We start from the raw sequence: 17,894 nt of genomic DNA, 5'->3' as shown, positions 1-17,894 counted from the left end.
TGGTCTTCATCCCATTGGACTTATGAAGTGGTCCTCACGCTGTCGCCGCTATATTATCATCATTTCACAATCGCCATGCCCTTCTCGGCATGCCATCGTCTCCAAACCTTCTTCATCGCCGTCATGGTCATGACCGACCTTGGTAAACTAGCGTCATATCATAGAGACATCTGATCCCAGACATCTCGCATATAGCCGAAGCAATAGAAATACCGGAATGACCACTACAAAGGCCAAATAAAGGTGTCTCTAGGAGTACGGTGTTTGGCTACGTTGCTTGAATGATGATATCGTTACCGTTGACAGTCATCGCGAGATTGGTTATGCTGGAATGTTGAGCACGAAATGCTTTTAGTGCCCGTTGTCAGCGGCCTTCTAATGACCTTGAGCCAAAAGCCCGTGCCGTCATCAGGGCAATGAAACGAAGAGATCCTGGTACTCAAGCGAGAACATCCGGGCAAGTTGCGAGAACAAAACGAGATCGCCCCACCCTTTGTACAGGACCGCATAGCATACAAACTCCCAAACAGCTTACAGAAGATATTGCTTCCGAGTTCTTCCTAATGTTTGTTAGAATATCAATCAAGCTGTAACTTCTAGTACGCTGAAGTTTCTGTCATTTTCAATACCTGCGTTCAAGAAGCAGATGCAGGGCAATATGCACTTGAGCGCCATCTTTTGGCACTGCGACAGAGTTGCCTGTGCTCTTTTCAACGCCGGCGGCCTGTGAGGTCCGCTACGCATCCGGCACGCCGGCAGCGCCGGTAGCGTCCGGTGCGCCGCGTATGGCTATTTGACTGAGACGAGACTTGCAATGAGGTTCCGTCTGTGACAGGAAACTATTGCGCCCACATGGACCTGTGCACAGTATGGCGTGGTGTGGTGTGGTGGGGTGTGCCGTTGCCAACATGCACTACACCCATTTTAAGATTGTGGCTAGTATCATCTCCACCCAGTCTGCTTTGCCGGTTGCCCTTTCATGCTTGCATCTACTCTAGGTTACGGGAGTGCCAACAATTTTTTTATATAGGTCTTTTGAAGAGAGAGTGAGAAGGCGAGGTAAGGAAGGGTAGGGAGGCCAGCCAGACGAGCATCCGGTTCGCTGCTCTACACTGGGGATAACGGAAAGAGGGAAAATTAATTAAACGAGAAAGGGAGTGAGCATTGACTGCACACAGAAAGACACACAGCACGGCTACAATCAGTTACTGAGGCCAATGTTCTTCAAAGATGCGGTAGCGCATGAATAACTTTGCGAGCCAGCGACGTATATAGCCAGGGTCAAAGAATTTTCGTTTCAGAAAATGTGTCCAGACTCCTGGAGGCTTAGTGTGGCCTGTAAAGTGGTACGATGAACGTCGTAACCAGGAAAAGTGCACAACAGGTGTTCGATAGCTTCCTTCTAACCGGAAAGTGTTTCACGTTGGTGTATCAGCCATTCCAAGCGGCTAAGAATAATTGTTCGTAAAAACCCACACCGAGCCATGGCCAGTTAAAAAAATGTTGCATCGCCGCCGGAGGGTTAGCTGGCACTTGTAGCCGTAACAACGGGCCCAGGGTGTACAAGCAACCGTCAGATACGTTCGGACAACTCTAGAAAGCTTACGTCGAAGCCTCTTGGTGAGCCGGCGCGTTTGGTTGGGCTGTGGTTGAGTAGTAGAGAAGAACAGCGATGAAGCTCGCCGATGAGGTGAACTCGAACGTAGGATTATTCCGACGCTCGTGTGTCGTATTATTTGTCTTGCTTCGCCTCACCCGTGAGAAAAGGCCAAGTATAACTTAGGACTGAGCTCACATTGGGTACATCGTACACAAACAACGACCCGCCGTGGTAGCTTAGTCGCTAAGGTTCGATCGGGGTTGCGGCGGCCGCGTTTCGATGGGGAAAGGAAATATTGCAAAGAACGCTCGTGTACTTAGATTGAGCTGCACGCTAAAGAACACCAGGTGGTCAAACTTATTCCGGAGTCACGCACTTGGGCGTTCCGTAATCAAATCGGGGTTTTTGGGGCCCGTAAAATTTCGCAACGTAATGTAATATATTTGTCACCCACGGAAGCTGTCCTCCGGCTGACGTATCAACGTGATTCCCCGTCCTAGCGCATCATGCCAGTATTAAAAAAAATTCAAAGCGCTAATTGATTTATACCATGCGCCCCATTGCCGCATTCATGTCAACGTGGCTTATGTCTTCTGTGTAGCGTGAGCATGCAGCCGGCCTCATATGGTGAGCGTCTCAGCTGCTCAGCCGTTTTAATCACGGCCCGCCCCGCACCCACCTTCTCGTTACCGTCGCACAAACCACACAGCTCGGCAGCGAAACCTGCCTTAAACTAACCGGTGCACGCTAAGTCCGCTCGCGTTGCGTCATCCCCTCCCTCGCAGAGAGTGGCCTTCCGGCTGGAGGGTTCGGTCCGTGACTTCCTTGACCAGGTGAGAATCGTTTAACCCCTCGAACGATTCACCGGAACGTGAGGCACAGCTACGCAGAACTCGATGGTTACGCAACCCACGTGTGCTATAGGTCGCGAGAGACATCTCTCGGCGTTTTTGTTCCTTTAATGGACGCGCCGTAATCCAGCTTTTTTCTATTGACGTCTAGGCACTCGCTCACGACGTCGTGTCGAGACGAATTATTTCGCAAACCGCGCGAACTCGCGATTTGTCCGGCACGACTGCTTTTCACCCAAAGCTCACAATGCTTCCCGAGACGGTTGTCTGGATGCGACGCGTCACAGACTTTTGCTTTGCCAGCTGTTGCAACGATTTTTGTTTTTTCTCTCAAGGCGATCACCATACCTTAGCGCTTTTACTTGCACAGGTGCAACGATTTGTTTTTGTTGCTCCTTGGCTCTCGTGACGGGTCGCGGCGATTTGTCGATTTGAGAAGCTTGCAGCGGAAGTGCTCGAGGCGGGTATAATTTCTTACTCCTTTATGTATGCTTTTGTCACACGTATGAGTGTTTGTTTTCTTTGAGTCGAAAGATCGCAGCGATGTGGATAAGAATGTGCAAGGCCTTCACGGTGTGTCTTTCAACGACGTGACATCTACTCGAATGCACTGCAACTCTACACGATCGGTCGCGTCCTCTCCTTGCGCCTGAGACTGAGAAATCTTTCAGTATTGCTCAGCTAGAAGCTGTTTGATAGGGAGAATGAGGTCGGAGGTTCTAATCGCTGCCACGACCCCTCTGCTGGGAGTGAAACGCAAGGACACCCGTGTGCAGAAATTAGGGTGCACGATACAAAACCCTCAGCCAGATGAAATTGAAGCGAGTTTCTTTTCTTAAAATAAATTATAAGTTCTCTAAAAAGAAACTGGACACCGGTTATAGGTCACAGCCAGTGACTTGCTCTGAAACGCTAAACTCTGCATATTGAAATGTAACTTTCGAGGCGGGAAATTATCGCGACAAATTCAGTTTTTTCATCTTCGCAAAACGAAGTCATTAACGTTAGGGCGTTTACATGATCCCTTAGACAAAAAACATGGCTGCGGCTTAGCTAAGGTTAAGCCCAGGATGCGAAGCATACTAGCCTTTATTTTAGTTGTTGAACCACTGTTTAGCCTGGTGAACTGCTGTTGCTTGGCTATATTTGGTTCGGCTAGACGAAGAAACAACTCATGCGTTACTCTGCTTCGCCTTCAAGAGTGGAACGCGACAGCGTTCCCGTCGACCCGCCAGCGACTACGCGCCCCGCATTGGACGCGGTGAGCGTCGAGCAACGCAGCGTTCGGCGCGGCAACGAAATGTGCGCCTGAGCAAGCGACGCACGCCTGAGCCTTAGAAACAGCTCGTTTCTAAGGCAGCACCGCATTCACTAGAGGCGCTTTTGTACCGCTTTGAAGCATCGTACTCGTGGCTCAGTGGTAGCGTCTCCGTCTCACACTCCGGAGACCCTGGTCCGATTCCCACCCAGCCCATTTTGCAAGAGTTGAGCGACGCCGCGAGCGACGGCGCGAGTTGGAGCCCCGTTTCTCCTCTGTCGTGACGTCACGGTGTCACGTGGTATGGCATGGGGTCAAAGGTCATTGAAGGTGACATCGCCGCGCCTGAGGAGCTGGGTTGAGCTCTCGTAATATGCTTCGCATAAAAAAACACGTGTGCGGCTGATTAGTGCAAGGGAAACGGTAGTTAGCTTTGGCTCCAGTTATCTATAGAATACTGGAGGCCATGTGTCTTCCCAAAGCAACATCTTGAGGGCGAGGAGTACCTTATAGGGTGAGGCGGCGGATCAATTTTGATTACCTTAAGCTCTTTAATGTCTATCTAAGTCCCTGTATGCATGCCTTACCTCGTTTCATTCCAATCGAAATAAGGAATCACTCTATTCAGAACAGCAAGCAGTGTCACAACTTAAATAGACGTGAACTTGTAAGGCTTCACAATATAGAACAACCGGGACACCCTATTATTTTCATGTGCTTCTAATTGTAGCGAGTGTGCGAAGTCGTATTTCTTGCGATGCGTAACAACTTTGATTGCGACGCTTCCAAGGTTGTCCATGAACAAAGCTCTTGTTTTTTTGCTTGTGAGAGTGCCTGAAAGCAGCCGCAGCTTAAAAGGATTTGCTCTTACTCGCACCATGCTCGCACAACACTGTCACTACGCGCAATTTCACGCCAGCGAAGTGTCAGGGGGAGTGCGGTAGCTCAACATTGCACGTGATCTGTTCACACTATGTTCATGACGTGTCGCCTAACTTGTGTGGCGCTTTAAAAAAAAGGGAAAAGAACGGGTACGCACTACGCGCTATCACTACCCTGTCACTATCCTGTCAAGAAAACAAAACTATTTATATTGCATTGTTTAGTAGGTGAATGTTCGTTCACGTCTTTATTTGTCCAGTTTGGTGATTGTTGGCAACTTTCTGACGACAACTATCACGTAAAAGAAGAGGAGTAGTCGGCGCCACACTTAGGCACCAACCTCTCCTTAAATACATTTAATAAAAAAAGACTACTTCTCGCGATTACGCTAAACTGCTAATTTTAAAGGTTGCCAGTTAGCTTGTGACGCATCGATCTAAAGCCGAAATCATAAGATTGTTAAAAAAATTCGCTACGATTGTTTTCAGGAAGGTGGCTCGAGTGTATGTTGAGTTTTCCAAAGTCGAATAAATACCACTCTGAGTTGATCGGAATGACAGGGAAGGTTACTGAGATCGTTCTGTTAGGAGTATAATACATTCTGAACGCCTTGCACAAGTCAACTGCAACACCTTTTGTGTAACTTCGCCTTGTGTTAATAATATGTAGGTTGATTCTTTGGTAGGTGTATTTTTGTCAGATAGTGCGAAATGATTTCGGTGTTTTCTCTATCTTCTGCATATTTATTTTTTGTTAGGCAGTTCGTTTAATGGTGCTATTGGATAGCGGGTGCTAAGTAGCAGCCGTACTTTCCTTTTTGTCGCCGTCAGTACAACGAAAAGCAATATACGAGAGGGAACGACAGCAATAGGCATTAAAAAAAAAACCTTCAGAGAAACGTGTAACACCATATACTCCGATACCTTACAAAACGTGTCACATCTGGAATCACAGCATGAAGACCAGTGAGTTCTAGTTGCTTCGGCACATACAATCTAGTCCGTTACTGAATACGGAAACAATGATACATGGAATTGTGTGAATGGTTGAGGACCACGTTTGCGCGCTGATCGGCGACAAAGAGAAAAACAATTGTAATGCGCAGATTGGTCGCGCAATACTGGCCGGATATCGCGGGCGTTGCATGTTGTGCATTGGACCGGATCTGTCGCGTTTGCAACGAGATAGCAGCGACGTTTGGCTATAGTTAATATCACGTGGCTTCTAAGTCCACGGCAGCGCAAGAAACTGGAGAAGAGATAGGAACGAAATAGGAGCACCTCATAACCGCGGTTGTACTGCCGTTCATTTTCGAATGTCAAGCCACTTGTACAGACGTGAAGTTTGCATCACAATAGTAACTGAGACGTGGTCATGTCTTCGCTAAACAGAGATGTGCATTGACATCCCCGGCGGAATTTTCTTACCGACGGCAATTTAATCAGACAAATAACCAGCCCTCTTGTGGTAATGCTCCTACAGGATGATATGTTATGCAAAAAAGAGGTGAGGCGTACAGTCAGGACATAAGAGAAAGAGACGAGAGAGAAGTTTTCCACTTCTCTCTCTTGTGTCCTGTCTGCGCACCTCACATCTTTTTTTTTTTGCATAATGAATCATTGCCAAGTAGCTCAGCTTTCTGTCGTTCTAAGGATGATATGATCTGTTTACATCAATGGTCATATTGTGATGGAGCTGATCACATTTCCTTCGCTCACTAATACTGCTGCAAATACTTATTTAACAGACACAATAATCGCAAGAACCTAGTCATGTATGTACGTATCTGGGAGTTCGCTTCTCGCCTGATCTAACGGGGATATTTCATATATGGGGTATATTACAAACACGGCTTTTAATAAATTTAAATCTTATAAAACGTCGTTTCTCGGCTGTCAGCTCTGAAACGGAGCTACATGCATACACAACACTAATTATGCCAGCATTAGAATACGTTTCAATAACATGGCTTCCGAATATCGTTGACCTTTCAAGGCGGCTTGAAGCTGTGCAGATTAATGCAGCCAGGTTTATCTTACCTGCATATTCATGTTATCAAAGTGCATCGGTGTTCAAGCGACGACCTAATCTCTATTATATTGACACACGACGCAAGATAGCTCGTTTGTCATTCTTTCACTCGACATACTGCAGCAATAGAGTTTTTGCGACCAGGAAAGTTTCTCGGTGCATCACATCTCTTGACACCAATATCATCATTTCAAAGTAGAATGTATTTTAGCAAGAATATTGAAATGTGAAAACTCACCCTTGGTGTTGTCACTAAACGAGTGAAATAAGCCAGAGCAAGACGGGATTAATTCGATATTGCTGCGAGACGGCTTCGTCTTGCCGTTTGCATAAGAATCGGCTGATGATGAAAAGAGGGAAATGATTTGCCGGAACAAATAGTTACCCTGTCTGATGTATCATCTTTTAAGACAGAAATTCTGGTGTATCTGGATAGAGTCAACATCTAGCGACACTAACCTCGTTTGTGTGCATGAAACGGATATGTCATATAGTGCATGATTTTTTTCTTTTGGTTGTGCGATGACATTTGTAGTATTTTGCTCCTTTGATTTGGAAACGCTTCATTTCTGTTGTAATTACGAAACTTCATTCCTTGGTATAGGTAAGCTGAGCGCGAGGAGATGGAATAACGAGAGCTGAGATTTGACGATGGCGCAGCGGAATGGACGGACAGACACAGCAAATCCGGTTTCGAGGTATCAACCGCTGCCGCATCATAAACTATGGCGCAGGCAAAGCAAATAGATATGCTGGACAACGGCTGTTGAAGGCGTCTCGGACGGCAGCCGTCCCGGACATATACAACTTGACGTCGTCGTTCTGCGTTGTCCTCGAAGGAATTCACGGTCATCCGCGTCCGACAGGCGCGCGAGCACGATTGCACTACAAACCCAGATTCGTGCAAGTGCGTTGACAACGCACACACGCCCACACTCGCGCATACGCACGCACGCACGCACGCACGCACGCACGTCCCCCCCCCCCCCGCACACACACACACATACACAGGAAAGCGGTTTGCTGCTTCATTTGCGCTAAGTATGCAAAGGACGTCACGACTGTGTCGTTTTTCAGCTGTCACGGCGTCGTCGGTCACGCAGTCGCCGGTGGACAATGTCGTGTTTTGTATAGTATAAACTGACTAGCGCAGGTGCACAGCATTCTCACTGCAGCCATCCTTCGAGAGCTGCTGTTGTGAACGTCGCAGTTGGTGCGGCCAGTATTAGTTCGCATACGACAAGTAGTAGTAGTAGTAGTAGTAGTAAACAACTTTATTGAGTTCCTGAAGAGATAGGCAGTTGGCCTGCTAGGTGGGTCCCTACCCAGCCGTTGCCTAGTCCCACGTCGGAACAGAGAGGCCATGCCTCTCCGCTCGTTCACGGGCTCTCTGGACAGCCAGGAGCCGGGCATCTTGTCTGGAATCCGCGACGGCCTTCGCCCAGTCTTCCTTTTGGTTAAAATCCTGTAACACAGGGAACTGCCAGAGCATGTGGTTTAATGAGCAGAATTCAGTGCCACACTGTGGACAGAGTGGATCAATGTCGGGGTGGAGCATGTTCAGAAAGCCCCTAGTGTTGGATCATTTCGTAGTTGCTGCTTTCGTTGCCGCTGATCGCTCCATATTTTGTTCTCTATTCAAAACTCGGCATCTGATAATAAAGTTAATAGCTGGACAAGTTGGTTCGTCGGATGCAGTGATACATACTGTGCGACGAGACGGGATACAAGGTAAGATATGGAGCTCAGAGCAGACCAATAAATTGAGCTTATTGAAAAGAAAAGCAAGAAAAGGAGCGTCTTGTCTGAAGTCGTCTGTTTCTTTACTTATATGTCATGTGTCCGGTCTCGTCTGTTCTGCAATGCCTCTGCATTCAGTTCGGTGTGCTATAGACGGGCGGTATACATGCACAAATGCTTGCAACCTTTGTCGCCAGATTTGGGCGCTGTGAAGGCAGCAGAAATGGCGTGTAGCGTAGAAAATAATATAAAAAATCAAATACCACAGTACATAGCGAGGCACGCTTGGATGAATCTCAAATACTTTAAGATGCCTCAAACGGGATGGTGGAGGAGGAGAAGGAGAGAAAGGGGAGGAGACGCGTCTGCTTGGTTACCTCGCACTGGGGGACGACAAAAGAGGAACGGAAAGACGAGATAGAGAGAGGAGGGAGGGAAACGAAAGGACGCGGTGAGGTCTCGCAGGCACCGGGAGGGGCCCACCCAGTCAAAAGCGTTCGCATAAGCCAGTCGCCATTCAAGAACGCGCGTGTGCCATGAATTAGGTGCACGTTGAAGAACCCCACGTGGTCAAAATTCGCCGGAATGCCCCCACCACACGACGTGTCTCGTAATCGTATCATCGTTTTGGCACGTGAAGCTCCAGAATTAGGTTTTATGCACACATACAATGACAGAGTGTTTTATAAATTTGCGTATGCCAGAAAAAAAGAGCTCGTGAATTGAAACATAAGGTGAACTAATTTCAATTTCTTATTTTGATTCGGGATGCACCCTGTGCGTTGCTCGCGTATTCGTTTCACTTACTTACAAGAGCTGTTCTTTTTTCTTTCCTCTTTTCTTACTATACGCACGGAGTACACCGATATGAAACACGACACTTAATCGTTACAGACCTCACTATGGTTCCTACCACTCATTCCTACCACTCATTCCACTCATTCCTACTGATTGTCCAGTTCTCGTGGTGAAGGATTACATCGCGTGGAACCTTTCCGCTTCGGCGAGGGGGTACAGGAAAAAAAAGATCACCGGCTTTAACGGCAAATCTCGTGCTTCCTTTCACATTCGAGCACCGTGCATGTATACCACATAATACACACGCGCACGTATACACCGCCGGCCGCCAACACAATGCACGGCAATGGCCGAGCGAGCCGCGGAGCGATGGCATGCCGGAAGTGACCGTTGCACCGAGTCCTTCCCGGCCGTATGGCGACCGGTGTAACCCCTGGCTCGACAGGCCTCCGAGCGCGGAATGCACACACCCGTTCTACGACCCTGATCGCTGCGCAGCCCCGACGTCACGACTTCGTGGTCGCTTCACCGCTATCCACCCCCGTCTCGCCTCTTAAGGGGGGTGGGAGGGGGGGGGGGGAAACGGCTCGCGTCTATGTGCAATGACTCCGCGATCTCTCTCCGCATACAGTGTTGTTATGTGCGCCCTGCCCGTCAATCGCAAGCGCAATGCAGCGTCGTGTCGGAGGGGGCGCGTCGTTGTGTCTCGATGCGAGGAAAGATGCGACCCGTTGGAGCGATCGGGTTTGGCTGGTCGTGCCCCGTGTACGGGAGGTTAGCGTTTGTTTGTTTTTTATATTTCCGCGTCTCTTCTTCGTGTTCCTATAGTACAGTGGAATCGCAACAGACTGGTCTGTCGTGTTTGTATCCTGTTTGTCCTAGGTTGACCTCGTCACGTTCGCGACGCATGCGCACTTGCGCGGCTGAGCCGCGATCCCAGTAGTTCTCGCTGGTGTCGCGCTTTAGTTGGGTTCAAGGCAAACATGAGTGAAGCACAGAGAACGTTCTGATTGTGTATTTGTCTACTCATGTGTGTATTGAGAGGGGTATGGAAGGGGGTCTTTTTATGCTCCTTTCCCTGTCTGATAACCTCCAGGGCTAAGGTGGTGTGTCATCCTATATAAAACAAAGTGAAGAAAAAAAAAACACTCACGATATTACCACCATTGCCTCCGTTCAGCCCATCAAGGATAACTGCCAGAATCATTCGCGGCAATAATGCGCGTTCTGAAACTAACCACGTGATCGGTCTTATTCTACTCATTATCATCAACACTGCTTTACAGATGTTGTGATTCAACATTTAGAAATGAGACCCATCAAAAGACCGAGGCGTTTGTTAGGCGTCCTTTATTGCCTAGGACATAGAGGTACACACGTATATACACGAAGCCGCAGTGATCAGAGTACTGTTTTCGTTAAGTGCTTGGCGTTTTAGCAACGAGACAGGCGCTAAAACGTTCTCGGCATTTAGTTCCGACGTATATTGCTGCAGCGTCATACTGCAAGTTAAAAGAAAGAGCAAATAACATGTTGAAAGATTAAGAAACAAACCACTGCTCTTATCAATACAATAAAAGCTTCTCAATGTTCTGTTGCTTTCCCGGTTGGCGATATGCCTTTATTGATCTCTACCTGTTCGGACTGTGAACGGCAGATAGCGCGCGGGTACGTTCAGCGTCCCTTCATCATGCAGCCGGAATTAGCAGCGCTGTGCAAAACTGTGCTGCAGTTATCAAAAACGTCTGTGGCTTTTCAACAAAGCCGTCACTGCAGAAAACACCCGCACTTGAAAAATCAGGGGCAGATTGGGGAGGGAATGCCATAGCAAATCGAAATATGCTATGAGAATGGGTAAAAAAAAAAAAGATCATACTCTGACGCACTGCTCAGGTTCAGTGCGGCAGCACTTTAGTAAGTTAGCCTGGCTTTCTCGTGGAGGCGATGTTAAAACCCCGACTTGTGTGTATTCTCGACCACGCGTTTGATTTTTCGCTATGAGCGAGGCGACGATGATCGTGCGAGTATAGGACTCAGCGTTGCTCAATTATCGCTGATGTGCGAGGAAGGTATGGTTCGCTGAGATGTTGTCTAACTGACGTGTTTTTCTCGAGTCGAAAAACTTTTTTTTTGTCGTGTTTTATGTCAAAATTGGCACTGGGTTATGACAAACGTCGTAATGGAAGGTTCAGGGCTAACTTGCTCCATATTGAACCTCATACACAAGCCTGAGCTCACAAGCATTTATGCATTGCGGCCGGGACTCGAACTTCGTTCTCGTTTTCGTCCTCAGCAGCCATGCGCTATAGCCGCCGAGACACCATGGCTGATGCTAATGCTGCTGAGATTTCACAATGACGAGTATTCTTCATCAAACCTTTCACCTGGACTATGCTCTCAGTGCACGTAGTCTTCTGCGCGTCATTTAAAATGTGCAGGTTTACGTCGTTAACACGGGGGTGATGACAGCCGCATGAAGCCTGTGTATGTTGGCACAATCTCGAATGCACAAGCGCGGTCGGTTTTATGAGCAGGTCACGCGTTGCCAGTGCCCACCTCATTTTTCCCTCGGGCAGCGTCGTTGCGTTTGCCCATCTAACACGCATCACCGTCTGCACTGCAGCAATTGAACGCTCTCTAGGCTGCAAGGTTGCAGGCGCAGCGCCTAGCTTCGCGCTCGTTCTCCGCGCAGGCAAAGCCTCTGTACGGCTCGTAAAAACCGGCATTAACTCGAGTAATTGAGTCTTCGGGGGACTGTGTGCAATGCGGCTTGCATCTTCGCGGTATTTATCGACAAACCGTCGTATCCCGTCATAAACGCGGTCACGAGCCTTACGGCTATCAGTTTGAGCAACAGTCATATACTAGTTGTTAGTCAGTTAATTCGGGTTTGATGGCACAAAAGCGACTAAGGCCATGCTGCGCCAGCCACAAGATCATATACTAGCTGTGGCCTAGAGGTCAACAGAAATAGTAGGTATAAGGTGGGTTCTGGGATTGCTGTTGTGAGATGACGCTCCATCGTTTCCATTTTTCTCCGGCCTGATAAGTAGGGAGCCATGCACATCACTTTTTTTTCTTGTTTTGTTTTGGACCGTGCTGATGTGGCACGTCGATATGCGCCATCTGAGGTCTCATGACATGGGCAACTCCCGAATCCTATTACAAATCCGCTGGCAACACTGTCCAAATGAGCAAAGATGGCTACAACATCCAGGTCTACGGCGGCTCTTTCGCCTGGGGCTGCGCTCACGCGTTTCTTGTTAGGTGTTTCGTCGAAACCGAAAGGGTCTTCGCTGCCGATTACCTTATACTTTAGAAGAGCTATCTGCTGGGCTAGTTGCTGATCCTGCATACTGAATAGATTTTGCGCCAAAAAACAACGCACACAAGAAAGACGACGACACCACGGGCGCCCGCGGTGTCGTCGTCTTTCTTGTGTGCGTTGTTTTTTATCGCAAAATCTTTTCAGCATGCACGATTACCTTATCTTGATCGGTCTCGAGGATTTCAGCGAAGAAACCGCGGAAAGCGTTGCGCTACATGTGCCAGCGTCCGGCCTGCCTACCGAGCCGCATCAGGTTTTTTTTTTTTAAAGAGAAGGGACCTTTCGGGCGAGCCGGAGGTAAAAAAAAAAGGAGGTGTTTGTGCGTAGCGGGCCTGCGAAAGGAGCAAGCACTTGTTCGAGCGTAGCTCCGCTACTAGAGGTACGATACTTCACTGTTTTCGACCTTCATAACGGAAAGACAGAGAAAGAAGTCATAAATTAAAGGCAAGCAGGTTAACCAGGCTGATCCCGCTAGGCTCACATATACCATCTCACAATATATAGGCAGTAGCCCTGTCTTGCTTTCACAAGCTAAATATGGATTTTCTGAATTGATGGAATGAGGCCAAAAACGGTGGATACTTGGTCTGTGTGTCTTGGGATAGAAACAATTGAGAGTTACATTTTTGAATCGGGGCGGCACCTTTCTTTTTATTGTTAGCTGATACCTGTGATAAGGCCGTTTGCGTCCAATGACCGGTGCTTGTTCGCGCTTGCAGTAAGTAGTGTTCGAGGTAGGGCCTGGGCTTGTCAAGACAGCAGACACCTGCCACGCGTAGAAATTCTCAAGCCATATAGTGAAACGCAAAGTGAATAACAACTAATACGACCAAGTTGAGTTTCTTCCAACAGGGTTTCGATAGTTAGCCAGGGTCTTTTTTTTTTTTGGAGGGGGGGGGCATATTATTTGTATTAGTGTAAATGCATGATTTGGCAACGAACTGAACAGCTGCAATGCAATTTACGCGTGTGCACAGTGTCGGAAAGCAACTTCGCGGCGTAGCCAGTGCGCAGGTCGAACGCTTAATCTGACTGCAATGAGCGCATGCGCAGAGTAAACAAAGCAATTCAAGATATGACAATAAGGACTAACAGATGTAATGCTCTTAGCAAGCATCTAAGGCGAGCAAAATACTTCCAGTAGCGCTTTCCCGTTTATGCACAAACACATTTCACATTGTACTTGGCATCTTCTAAATCAACACAATGCGCCTTGGCTAATGGTTTATTCTTACTAATCGGCTCACGTTGTCGCGTGGCACTCCAGAACGCTCATTTACGTCCCTGACACTCACTAGCGTTCATCTGAGCGTGTCCATTCACGCTCGCCTAAGCTAACTCAGGGAGTCCCCACTCTTGACAAGTCAGCACGAATGAGTGAGAAACCATGCAGCTGAAATGTGTGTCTACCTGTGGTGATATTACAGGGCGTGTTCGTGTTTCAATGCCTTCCACATCCGAGCAATACTGTAAACACTTCTTGTCGCTTTCTGAGCCCCATCCCGCTTATGTTCTGGTAGAATATCAGTTTTTTCTTCGTGTGCTCCATCACAGACATATGATATTTGCACGCTGCTATGAAAAGCCATGATTCCCTGATTTTCGCGTACCGCTGCTGTTGTCTACGCTATAGGTGAATTAGAGAGCCGGGGGTTCTGTATATATATATTTTTTGGTGGTGTAGTTATTAGTGCCGACCTCTCCCGCTTCAATGCTGAAAAAAATTCAGTTAGATGAAAATAGAAAAGAAAATGTATAGATATGACCATTTATAAAACCTAGTATGCTTTTGATAAAGGTCTTATTAAGGCCTATTTTAGGGCTAGCTGGTACCGCATAGCTTAAAATAAACAACACATAGTTTCGCAAAAGCAAAATTTCAAACTTGTTGATATTTTTTTTGCTGTTTCATGGTTTCATAGCTCTGTAGCGCTGTTTTTCAACGATAATTACGAAGCGACAAGAGTACTGAAAGCCACAGATTTCTCAGTCTTCAATAAAAATTCAAATTTCTGCGCTTTACGGGATACATCGGGCCGTTGAAATTTTGCCAGTAGCATAAAGCTTCGCCCCTTCTACAAGTAATGATTCGAGTAACCTCGAAGACAAAGTGTGGCAACTTTTGCCTCTAGCGCAAACTCAAACTTCGAAGCTTCAGCATCGTCGAAGTTAGATGACTATTTGTGCGTCAAGCAAGCTTCGCGCTCAATTGCGCTTTGAATTCTAACTAACTCGACGCATTGAACAGGAAAGCGAGAAACGCACGGAAATACACTCACTACAGCGAAAAAAAGTGCATAACACACCAGATTGTTCAAAAATAAACAAAACAAACGTCGTTCGACAAACTTCAACTGCACAATGCGATGAATAAATTTCTCAAAGTCCATGAAGGGAATAAAAAAAGAAACCTGAAGATATCATGGTCAGAACGCTGCACGGAATTATTAGGGGCGCTATAAAATGCAAGCACTATTGGAAGTTCGCGCATCAAATTTAAACGATTAGGACACCTGGCCGCGCAAGAAAGAATATCGCCAGCAATAATGCAATCGTAGGAAACAGAAGTACGTCTGCAGTTATGGCTAGTTCACGTGCTAGAACTTCAACGCGTGTGTCCGCGTTACAGTACAAATTCAGATGTTCAAATCACCGAGATTCGATATCTGCTGGCTCATAACAATGCATTGCCAGAAATTAAGCATTTGCAAACTTAGCGTATATATGAGGCGCAAAAATCGACCGACCGAATTGATACTGGTTCACAGCTGTACAGCACGTGCACCTGCACGCGCTTGATGCAGCGCCCATGGCGGCTCGCCGCTGCTGATCGCCCTTGTGTGGCCGTCGCTCTCTCACAAGCTGTCCAAGCTGTACTGGTTTCTCGCAAGTTCCGGTAACATCGGTGGAACTGAACATCACTGAGATCGCTGAGAGCATCCATAATCAACGCGGCCAAGTGACTCCACAGCGCGAACACAGTCGTCGTATACTATAGGTGCAATGAAATGACGATAATGGCGACTGAAGACAATCGGCTCTTCCGCCGGCTGACGCCATGCTTTTTGCTCCTTCCCGGCAGGAGAAGTATTGCCTCTTCTCCGCCATTAAAGTAACGCACAGAGGCGAAGACTTCTCCCTTGGTTTGCAAGGAGGTTATGTACCTGAACTTCTGGAGCGGAGGTGGCTCTCCAAAATTGAAGCCGGTCGGCGCTATCTTGCTATAGAACCAAGAAGCCCGAACCGCCGTAGCGGCAAGTGTGGCGTGCAGAGTATGTTGTCGTGTTTATCGGTTGTGTGTGTGTGTGGGGGGGGGGGGGGGGAAGGAGGGGGCGCTGTTGCAACATTATTTAATTGATTTAACTGATTGCGGCATGCTTTCAGAGGGCAGTGCAACACCTGCTTAGGTCATCGCTACACCCGTCGCATGTAACGTAGGCTCGCGTCGTCTGCTCAGGACTGTCGAACACCGTGCGTGCGTTTGCTTCAGTTGACAAAGGTTGGGAAGGCACTCGTAAGATACGTGTATGTTAGCATTAAATTTACATTTACGTACTATAAATACTCGTTGGTACCGCACTGCACGCGGTTTTTATGTAGCGCATGCATAAGCTACACGGTAGGGGAAGGTAGGATTTCGCCGCTGGCCTGCAGCGGTCTCTGCAATTGTGCTCGAACACATGTTCGGTGTGCTTGTACGACGGTATACTCTGTTTGGTTTGTACCGTGTGCGTTCCGTGCAGCGACTGTGCTTCAATGGAAGTAACCTGCGAGACAAACACAGGAAAACACGCGGACAGCACCACCACCGGCCTTAGAAGAGAAGAGCTGCAAACTTACTGCTAGTTCTGGTCACTTGTCTTGCTTGAGTGTCTACATTACGGAGGTTTCCTATTCAATAATTTGCGCCAAGTAGCCCAGCAAGCAGTTCTGTTGTAACAGCAGGGCTTGAACACAAGAGTGTTAGCCCTTTACAAGAAAATTGCAGGGTGCTGTCCAAGGTTTTCGGTACACTAACAATAGCGAGAGAATAACATCACTAACGAGAGAATTGTGAAGAAAAAGCGTGAAGACTGCTTTATAGATTGTAATAGTTGCAAATTAATAAACGCAGTACTTGAATTACTAACTGAGCTTATATAGCGAATCATTATGCATTGTAAAATTTCAGGTGTCAATTGGAAACGTTTTCTGCTGTTCCTACGTCTACGTAGCATTTCAGACTGATGCTTCAGTTGTGATGTGTGTTACAGTAAGTCGTTGCTATACGGGATGGACGAGTGGCATCAATATTTCTGAGCAGATCTGAAATATAGAAGAAGGTCCACAGTGTAGCTCATGACGCAAGCTGTGACTTCAGGATATGACAATGAAGTTTTTCAGGATGCTAAACACATAATTTGCAGCGTCATGTATGAATAAGCTCGGTAATGTTGCTAATTTGGGAGTAATTAACGCATTTGTGCGTAAATAACACGACCACGAATATCGCGATTGGGACTTTCGATACCTCAGACAAACAAAAAAATTGCTTACTTTATAAACTACTATACCAACAGGAACCATTACTCTAAAAACCACAACAACGAAAAAAAAAAGCGGATGTGCCCAAGGCTTTATTCATCGTTATGAACTACCGTCGTAAAATATAAAATGGAAGGGCATCTGCTGACGTATTTATCCCTATCGGAGAGAATGGCATCGTCTTCCATAACGTCCACCTTATTGGACAAACATCACTTGAAAAATGTGCGCGACCCAATTTAACACGGGCGCGGTGATGCGTCGCGCGACTTCGAAGACAGTTCACTTGACACACCACACAGCAACGCCTATCGGATCTTTCACTTAATGGGTAAGCATTGATGAATGTTCATTGCCCACTCACATCACACAAGCTTAGTTTGTATCCAGAGACCGTTCTAATTTCACCAAGCGAGAAAGTACGATTAGCCGAGCGCCCCGCCGATAACTTTTCTCAAAGCCTGCGGCAATAAATCGACGGAGGAATATTTTAGAGCGCAGCCCCTATAGGTTTCGTGTTTCGCGTCGGCGTTGGCCCTCGGCGTCCTCCCTCGGCGTAACCGAGCGTACGAGCACGGCGAAGGAGGAAAGAGCGAACCCGGAGCGCAGCGGGAGATGAAAGACGGCGATAGTGAAGAGAGCGTGAGGAGGAGAGCGGAGGAGGACGGTATGGCAAAAGCGTGAGATGGAAATCGTAGGGCCGCGCAACAGGGGCTCTGCGGTGACGACTGCTACGAGATGGCGCCAGAGTAGAGCGCCGTCATCTGCTCATCCAACACGGCGCCCTTTCCGCTTCTTCTATATTTTGCTTAGTAACACTCTCTCTATTCTTCGGCGCGCTTTTGGGCTCCAGATTGGCAGGGCTGTATATCAACCTTGTTT

At 47.5% G+C, this 17,894-nt stretch overlaps 1 long non-coding RNA gene across 1 annotated transcript in view; it reads left to right on the top strand.

Annotated features, from left to right (window-relative positions):
• The first annotated feature begins 2,401 nt into the window (after positions 1-2,401).
• The window catches only part of LOC139061115 (uncharacterized), a 188,366-nt gene continuing 172,873 nt past the window's right edge, over positions 2,402-17,894 (top strand). The window contains exon 1 of the long non-coding RNA XR_011515181.1: positions 2,402-2,433. This is a non-coding gene — a long non-coding RNA (uncharacterized lncRNA). The remainder of the gene's footprint in view (positions 2,434-17,894) is intronic.

This window comes from Dermacentor albipictus, chromosome 6 (assembly GCF_038994185.2).
Source record: "Dermacentor albipictus isolate Rhodes 1998 colony chromosome 6, USDA_Dalb.pri_finalv2, whole genome shotgun sequence".
In the NCBI taxonomy this organism is placed as follows: Eukaryota; Metazoa; Arthropoda; class Arachnida; order Ixodida; family Ixodidae; genus Dermacentor; species Dermacentor albipictus.
This window is presented reverse-complemented; position numbering and strand designations above follow the sequence as displayed.